Below are 9,989 nucleotides of genomic sequence, written 5' to 3'. Positions count from 1 at the left end.
AGTTTAACCATATAATCTTTTGGTGAGGCTGTAGACTGACAGGTACTTTTATATGTTGCAGGTGGGAATGTAAAATAATATGATTTGCATGAAAAAGAATTTAGCAATATCTAGAAAAATTATATATGTATTTTTACTTTGACCCAACCATCCTGCTGTTAGAAATGTCTCCCAAATTTATACTGGCAAAATAGATATGAGATGAGCTATTAATTGCTCTAGTGTCATGGTAACAAGACACTGGAGATGCCCATTTTTTAGTGGGCTGTTGAATAAGAAGTGGCCCATCCACACAAAGGAAGCTGTAAAGAAAATAAGAAATAACTGTGTGTACTGCTATGGAGTGAATACTAGGATATGTGTTTGTTGTTGAAAACCAACATGAAGAAAATTGTGTGTGGTATGTTACTACTTATCTAAGAAAGCTGAAGGGGGAGGGGATAAAATTACAGATATATGATTATATTTTTAAAAAGGCTAACCCAAAACTAATAAAAGCAAAAAAAAAGCAGTCCTCTATAGGAGAGAGCGATCAGGGTAGAGAGGACAGGGATAGTAGCTACATTTTTTCTCTATATACTTTGGTAAATATGTCTTATTTTGTAAATTTTACATAATTATAAAATAAAGTTAAATTAAAAAATAAATACCTGAACATTAGAATCAAAATGAAACAAATGAGTCTAACTCTATATTGAGTAGATGCCATAACCACAGAGAGAGGAACTATTTCAAGTACTTAAAAAAACACACCAGTAACTTCACTATATATTCTTTATGGAGTATACCCAAATAACAAAAAATATTGTAAACTGTTTTAGACTGTAATCATATTGTTGGTGGTAGAGGCAGTATCATTGATCTAAAACTTTCTTGTGTGTGTTTTCTAGGATAAAGCAATTAGGCAATTATATTGAGGTATTTGGGAAGCAAGATTTTTGCTATGGGAGCAAAGATATACAAATGTAAGAACAGCGAGGTTCATTTAAATACCTTGAATCCTACCCTAGCCGGTTTGGCTCAGTGGACCTTGGTTGCAGGCTCAATTCCCAGCCCTGGTGTGTGGGAGGCAACCCATGGACATGTTTCTCTCTCTCTGTCTCACTCTCTCTCTCTCTCTCTCTCTCTCTCTCTCTCTCTCTCCTCCCTTCACCCCCTCCCTCCTAAAAATCAATGGAAAAATATCCTTGGGTGAGAATTAACAACAACAACAAAAACACCTTGAATCCTGAATTTGAATTGGAAGTACAACTATGAACTCACAGTATATTTTGTTGTTGTTTTTTTTTGTGGTTTTTTTCCACAGTATATTTTATCTTAAATAAAGAAAAAAGTATTTTCCTGCTTTATCTGTTGAAAAAGCCTAGAAACAAGAACAAAATAGCAAAGAGTACCCAGATTATGGCATCTAATTACCACTTCCCACTAAAAGAAATCAGAGCTTCTTGGAAAAATGGCTGGTTCCATATTTGAAACAGAAAACATACAGGTTGAGCTTGGAACATCATGACATCCAAGAAAAGAAGAAAGTTATCAAGGAATCCTTAAGTCATGCAAAAAGGCTGAGCAATCCAAGAGAAAGAATGACCTAGTCTCAGAAGTCATCCTGTCATTTCTGCCATATTGTATTCACTAGAAGTGAGTCACTAAGTCCAACCCACACTCAAGGGAAGGGAAATTAGGATCCACCCATTGATGGGAGTTTCAAAGAATTGGTGGACATATCCTAAAACCACCACAATTGGTCTCCTTTTTTTCTTTTGCATTTATCTGCTTATGTCATCCTAAAGTGATAGAAACTCTAGTCTCAGAAATTTATCCTAATATAAAAAAGATTGCAGTCAGTTTTCAATATGTTGGGGGACTCTAACCTACATTTTTCTCATGAGATTAAGGTGTCTCCTTACTTATTATCAGGAGAGTCAAACTAAAAGGAACACTAATCCATATATATATGGCTAATATGCTAAGTGTCTGACCGTCTAACCAGTTGCTATGACATGCACTGACCACCAGGGGGTAGATGCTCAACGCAGGAGCTGCCATGATGTGCACTGGCCATTTACAGAGAAACAGCACCACGGACCTGGGGCCTATAAAGCAACACTCAGCTTCCCACAAGTGGGGCACAGGCCCCGCCAAAACCCTGGAGTGACACCCCACCAAATTGCAGCTGATGCTGCCAAGACCCCATGGCACAAAATGCCACCCACAGCCCAACCCAGCCCAGCCCAGAAAGGGTTGCTGTGGGCGCCGGGTAATGACATCATGTAGCAACGCCCGGCTTCCTCTCCCTAGCGACAACTAGCCTCCTTGCAGTTTCTTCAGCCCAGGAACACGACTTGCTTTATAGCCACGTGCAAACATTTCACACTTTAATCAAATGTCTGTGAAGCATTTTCCTGTGCCTCATCTCATTTGATCCTCACAGAAGTCCTGGAGTAGGTAGATAGGAGACTCGGTGGAACCCTATTTTCTTTTCATTAGCCAGAAAATGGAGATTTAGAAAGTTTAGAAATTTGACCCGACTGAAAAGAAGTAAAAAATGGTGGACCTTGAAAATGACTTCAGGTTTTCTCACTGTGCAGAATATAGTCAAACACTACTGCAATTAAGCATTTCACCCTTTGTTCTCCTTGCGTGATCTACAATAATAATCTGCTTTGTGTTAATATTTACTGCTGTGTTGCTGACAATTACCTGAAAGAGAAGTTGGGGTGCTTCTCTGGGCTGGAAAAAGTTTAGCTACATCACAAAGCAGGTCTAATTAAGGAAGTTTATTCTATATATATAAAAAGCTAAGTTGACTTGTGCATGCGCAATACATATAAAGCTCTTGCTTGCACCAATTGCACGAGTGTGTTTTGATCTGTCATTGTCGATTGTGAATTTGGTTCACGAATTTGGTTGACACTTCTATTATAGAGAAAGGGCGAATAGCAATATTAAAATATTTCTTCTAATTAATTTCCTTTCAATGTGCACAAATTTGTGTACCGGGCCACTAGTAGTATATAAAATAAATTATTTTTAAAGGTGAAAATAATATATTGAAACAATTTGAAAAAAACAGAAGGATGAAGATTTTTAGGTAAGAAAATACTGAAGGAGCCTGGCCAGTGAGGCTCATTGGTTGCGCAGTGACCTATGAACCAGGAGGTCATGGTTCGATTCCCAGTCAGGGCACATGCCGGGTTGTGGGCTTGATCCCCAGTGAAGGGTGTGCAGGAGGCAACCAATCGATGATTCTCTCTCATTGATGTTCCCATCTCTCTCTCTCCTTCTCCTTTCCTCTCTGAAATCAATAAAAACATATTTAAAAAAGAAAGAAAATACTGCAGGGTAAGGTAAATTCTGAAGGGTAAATTCATTTGTAGTATCACTAAAAATTCTCAGTGGGATTAAAGGAGAGCAAATGTACAGAATTGTTACAAGTAAATGAACAAAGGCCAACTCTTAGCTTCTTGTCTCCCAAATATCCCCAGGCTCATCATAATCAGAAATACTCATAGTAGGCTGGACATAATCCCATAGCTTCCTTGACTGGAAATCATATCTTGTGCAAAACACATGATATAAGCTTAACAAAAACACTGTTTCCTCCTCATACATCGACCTGGTCTCCGGGCTGGGGGACCCTGCATTGTATCTTTCTTTTTGCATGTCTTTTTCCTCCATCATCTTATCTAATAATCTAATAAAAGAGAAATATGTAAATTGACCGTCTCTTTGCAATGCCCCGCAGCCAATCAGGAGCGAGTATGCAAATCAATCCAACAAAGATGGTGGCAGGCCCGCCCCCTGGCCGCTCCGGGCCTCTGGGCAGCATGTCTCCTCAGGGCCTCCCTGCTGCGCTCCACATCTGTCAACCATCTTTGCAGCCTCCCTGTGGCCCAGCCCCCGGCCTCAGAGGCAACCCTCTAGTGCCTGAGGCTGTAGCTCCCAGTGTCTGGAGTCTTCCTCTACCCCAGCCCTACCCCACTGCTCTGGTAAACAAAACCCTAGTGTTGGAGCAGCCCCACGGGCTCGGATGTGTGCGGGAGCTCGCTGGGTGCACAGTTAGCACGCCCGGGAGCCCTGGGCCAGCCAAGCGGCAATGGTGGCGGCAGCAGCAGGTGGCTCAGCTTTGTTTTGAATAGATGAAAGAGGCCACCTACACAGTAACCCAAATTATCAGATCTCCCTCCTCCCTATCTCGCCAAATCAAGAGGGGAGGGGCGATGGGCGTGGAGGGAAGGCGGACGGGCAGGAGGTGGAGGGCAGAGGAGGGAGAGGATGACGAAGGGGGCCAATTGCATCCCACTTTCACAATGGGAAAGTGAAACGCACCCAACCTCTCCAGTCCTCCCTGCCTCTGCTGCCGCTGCACAGGCTGCTGGAGCGAGCCTGCCACGTGCCGGCAGCCAGGGGAAGGAAGGCCTATTCTTGCCCGAATCTTCATGCATCAGGCTTCTAGTATCAGATAATCTGAGTAGTTCTTGGACTCTGTGCAGCATGGTCACATGGGGTGTTTATTTAAAGACACATTTCTAGAGACAACCACATACCTACCAAATCAGAAAATCTTGGATTGTAGCCCAGGAATATGTATCTTTAAAAAGATCCACAGCGTGAATTTTTTTGTATGATAAAGCTCAAGCACTACTGGATTAGGCTGTGAACATCCTGAGAACAAGGTCTGAGTCTTACTTATCTTTGCATTCTTAGCCTCTCACCGTGTATCCTTGTACCTTTACTGGCAGAACCAGCCTTAGCACTTTAGAAAGTGTTAGATAAATGTCTGTGGAATTGAATTGAGTTGGAAAAGTATGCACATATTATGGAGGTTTAACTCCACAAAGTCATGATGTGATGAGATTCTTTGGCCTTGTATGGGTTTGATAAGGTGGTCATGTATTCTTTTTGCCTGTCTAGCATCTGTTATCTCTTGTAATAATAAAACTTTATTTTTCATTATGAGAGCCACTCCTCTCTTATGCTCCATTCTTCTATTTATTTTTTTATTGCATGTTTTATTACATGTTTATAGAGAAAAGGAGAGGGAGAGAAAGATAGAAACATTGATTGGCTGCCTTCTGCACACCCCCTACTGGGGATTGAGCCCACAACTGGGCATGTGCTTTGACCTGGAATTGAACCAGTGACCTCTTAGTGCATGGGGGAAGAGGTGAAGGGTAACACTCAATCCACTGAGCCACACCAGCCGGGCACATGCTCCATTCTTGTAGTTTGAGAGGCACTGATACTACTTTCTCTGCAAAGGAGGTGAATATGTGACACAGGTTTGGCCAATCAGAACACACATTCTCCCAGACTACTGTTCAGAAATGGATGCGTGACCCAATGAGAGCTCAGCCCCAGATTTATTGGTGCTGTTAGGAAAGAGGTGGCTTCTTCATTCTGGGTTTGCTAAGCTGGTGGAACACGAAATCTGGATTTTCTAATGGCCAACTTTGACACCACCTAATCTACTTTTTGTCTCTATAGATTTGCCTATTTTGGACACTTCATATAAATAGAATTGTACAACCTGTGGATATTTTTGGATGACTTCTTTCACTTAGCATAATGTCTTTAGGATTTTTCATGATGCAGCATGGAAAAGCTGGCACTCTCACTGTGTGTGGCCTCTCTGCTTCATTTCTTTTTATTGCTGAATAATATTCCCCTGTACAGATATACTCCATTTTGTTTATCCATTCATCAGTTAATGGACATTCAGATACTCCTTGACTTCACATGGATCAGTAAATTCTTTTTTATGGTTAAGTATTTTAAAACAGTGAAAGGGTTGTAATACAGATAGTCTAAACCAAATATTGAAACATGATTTGATGAGTGACGAGTATGATTTGATGGAGACAATTAATAAACTATGGAAATTTAAGGCAGTGCTAGAAAACCAGAAATGTAACATTTATGTAACAATGCTGCATTTGTGTATTGGGCTTCAATTCACATTTGAAGTTTCATAATTATAAATCAGTGTTTCATAACTATGATATGATGGCTTTAAGGTCGGCAGCTGGTGCCTTTAAAATTCGGCTCTGAGTGTTTATCACCTGCTGATTGTCTGTCATCTGCTGATTGTCTACCTCTCTTTCCCTTTCACAGTCAGTGAAGATATTTATGATTGTCGGTAAAACAAGACTCCAGTTCCTCCCCCGGCCCCTCTCCTAAAGGCTCTGAAAGAAGGACACAAACTTCTTCAAATTTTATCAGCATTTTTATGGCTAACAATTATAGGAAAGCAGATGAAATATCACAATCAATGGGTCTCTAAGAGACAGTAAAGGTGGGGCCTTGAGAATCTTTCTCTATGGACTGGGAAGAATCAATTTCTACTCTGGCCCCTAAATCCAAAGCCCCATTGCTGAGCCAAGTATACTTTTATCCTCATTAAAATGGAAGTATCTGTGATTACAAGGCAAGGTATATACCATTTATCATTTCGTATGAAAAAGTATGAGCAGATTAAAAACATTTGCAAGGGGTAATCTCAAAAATAAAGAAAAGTAGAAAGAATTATATAAAAAATCCCTTTGTATTCATAATACAACTCTTGAGCTAGTTGGGGTGAGGACCAAATGAGATCATATATAGAAAAGCCTTTAGCATAGAGCCTTAATCTCAGTTGGCTTTCAATAATGAATTCTGCACCAGTTAAGTTTCAATTGAAGAAACAGAACCTCAAAGTAGAGGTTTATTATAGGGATTTGACCTTATAATAATTGTGGGGGCTGGTTTCATAGTCTATGCGGCTGTTGTCTTTGTGCCTGGTGATGGAGCCTAAAAGTTAGCAGAATGAGCTAGAACCTACATGTCTATCACTGCCTCCAAGCCTCCAACTTCAGTGATGTGAGTGACCAGCAGAAGATGGTGTTCTTTGTCATGGGGATAAATGCATAGCTGGCCCAGCAGTTGGAGTTGCTAAAGTAGGATCAGGAGTTAAAGGAGCTATGGGTCTGGGGGCTACCTCATGCCAATAAGATCAGTATCAGATAAGTATGTGAGCTACAAGAGAGCCTAGTACCCTGCAGTGACTTTTCAACATAAAAAATGTGGCTGTGACTTCACTTTGCCTTCCAAATCTCATGCAAGATGTTTCTTGTGGCTTGCTAGTCCAGAATTATGCAGGGAAAGGAGTTCAGGGATATGTAGTTTCTGTTATCTATCACTGTGTAACAAACTGCCCCCAAACCCATAGCTTAAAACAGTAACAATCATTTATTTAGCTCAGGAAAATGCAATTTGGGCAGGGCTCAGTGAGGACAGCTTATCTGTGCTCATTGGACATCAACTAGGGTGGCTCTAGTTGATCAGAGGCTGGCTGGGGACTGGAGTCATCTGAAGGCTAGCTACTCCCATGTCTGATGGTTCATGCTAGCTGTCAGCTGGAACAGTTGGCAGTCTCATTTTGTGTGGTCTCTCTGACATGGCAGCTGCATGGTAGGCAGGCTTTTTATTGGAGATTCAGGATTCCAAAGATATATGACCCGAGAGAGAGAATGAGCGATATAGAAATAGAGAGAGAGAGGGGGTGGGGAGAGAGGGAAATAGACTTTCTATTCTGGTTTTGTCATTTATTAGCTATGTCACCTTAAGCAGGTCATTTATTCTCTCTGAACCTCGGTTCTCAAATTTTAAAAATCAGGACTTATTTTGGGTTGCCCAGAAGAAAACCTCGGGGCAATAACCGGAGTGAAAGTGGTTTATTTGGGAGTTAATCCCAGGAATTATCAGAAGGTTATCTGGGGCGGATACAGTGAAGGGAAGTATGTTAGTAATAGGCACTTAATTAAGCAAGTTACTCCTGTGGGCAACTAGTACTAAAACCTCTGGGGAACCCTGGGAAACACTGCAGAATTTCAGAGCTGTCTCACCCAAGGATCGAGGGTAACTGGGATCCTTATACATTAACTCCCATCAGTCATTGGTTAAGGACTGGGGAGGGGTGCGTTAATTCCTCCCTACGTTTGTTCTGCGAAGTTTGTCCATGCAGGTGAGGAAAACTCCAGACAAAGGGATATAGGCATTGTTAGCAAAAAATTAAAGATTTCACTGGAAATAGTAAGAGCTGAAGGGATATGAATGAGGCACTGACAGGCTTTGCTACAGAGGATATTAGTTGTTTTTTTAAGGTGGTTGAGTTATTAAAAGTGAGATGATGTAAAAAAAAAAAATCCTCTCCTGGTGGGATGGCTTCTCTCCTTGCTTTGGCATTCCCCCAAGCAGGATTCAAGAGAGCCCTGGAGCACCCCACTCCAGGACCCCTTCCCCCACCATCATAGAGTTTTCTTTTCTTTTTTGGGGGGAGGGGTTGTTAATTTTCACCCGAGAATATTTTTTCCCATTGATTTTTAGACAGTGGAAGGGAGAGGGAGACAGAGAGAAAGAAACATCGATGCATCAATTGGTTACTGTGAGAGAGACACCTCAATTGGTTGCCTCCTGCATGCCCTGATGGATTGAGCCTGCAACCCTTTAGTTTAGTACGCAGGTCCACACCCTATCCACTGAGCCAAACCAGCTAGGGCCCTGGAGCTTCCAACAGTCCCACATCACCACTGTCAATTTCCTAAAAGGCAGTATGGAGAAATGGCAATCATTGGCATGGATTACCTCCCTTCCTCAATGGATTTAAGAGCTAATTATCTTAAATTCTACCTATATCTCTAATAACCAGTTACTAACCAGCTCAGACCTTCCGGTTGGTTCCTCATAACTGAGATTTATTCACATAAGGCTAGCTACCCTCCTTAATCTTATTCAGGCTCTTACTCTTTCTAGACTCCTTTCCCCTCCCCCAATGTGTTTTAGAACTCATGATCTGGTGACATTGTCCAAGAATGACTGCAAACACACGTTATTATATTGGGCTCCTAAATTTGTGGTCATTTGATAGTTAACCACACATCTTTTAAAAAGTATGTATTTAAAAAATTGATTTCAGCCGAAACCGGTTTGGCTCAGTGGATAGAGCGTCAGCCTGCGGACTGAAACGTCCCAGGTTCGATTCCGGTCAAGGGCATGTACCTTGGTTGCGGGCACATCCCCAGTAGGAGATGTGCAGGAGGCAGCTGATCGATGTTTCTCTCTCATCGATGTTTCTAACTCTCTATCTCTCTCCTTTCCTCTCTGTAAAAAATCAATAAAATATATTTAAAAAAATTGATTTCAGAGAGGAAGGGAGAGGGAGAGATAGGAATATCAATGATGAGAATCACTGATTGGCTGCCTCCTGCACGCCCCCTACTGGGGATGGAGCCCACAACCCAGGCATGTACCCTTGACCAGAATGGAAAACGGGACCCTTCAGTCTCCAGGCCAAAACGACTAGGGTCCACACATCTTTGAAGGTTTTGGTACGATTTTGGTGTGCAGGATTAGGGGAGGACAGGAAAGAGGGAAAAGCAGAGTGTGGGTGTGTGTTTGTGTGTGAAGTTATTACAACAATGCGTTTTGAGGTGTGTGTGTCGGGAGGATCTGACTTGGCGCTGTGAATTTAAGGGAAGAGACCACTGTGAAAGGGGCAAGCTTGGTGCCTCACACAGAAGATAAGCAATAGCCTGGTGTCCGAAGGCTGGAGTCCCAGTGCATGCTGCCACTGCCAGCTCGGCAATGCTCCTCGAGTCTTGCCCCGTGGGAATGGCAGGCAGTACTCAGGGTTACGGCGGGGAACGAGGGGACATGCCAGCAGCGCGCTCAGAACGGTGTTGCAGCACGGTGCGCGCGCCAATCTTGTTTTCTCCTCTATTAAGAAAAAGGCGGGTTAGATAATGCCGTCCACATCCCAGTAAATAGTCAGGCTATGTAGCGGCATGTGGAAGGCCCGGAACCCCCGCCACCCCCTTTCCTTGCTCCTACCCTGGGAGAGACCCCGCGCAGGCCGTGGGGGGGGCCGAGCTCCCCCGTCTGAGCGTCCACACGCCCCCACCCCTCGCTCCTCTCCGCTCTGTTGCCGGGGCTCGGGCTCCGCCTAACTCTAG

Source organism: Myotis brandtii, unplaced genomic scaffold (genome assembly GCF_000412655.1).
Source record: "Myotis brandtii unplaced genomic scaffold, ASM41265v1 scaffold44, whole genome shotgun sequence".
Taxonomy (NCBI): domain Eukaryota; kingdom Metazoa; phylum Chordata; class Mammalia; order Chiroptera; family Vespertilionidae; genus Myotis; species Myotis brandtii.
This window is presented reverse-complemented; position numbering follows the sequence as displayed.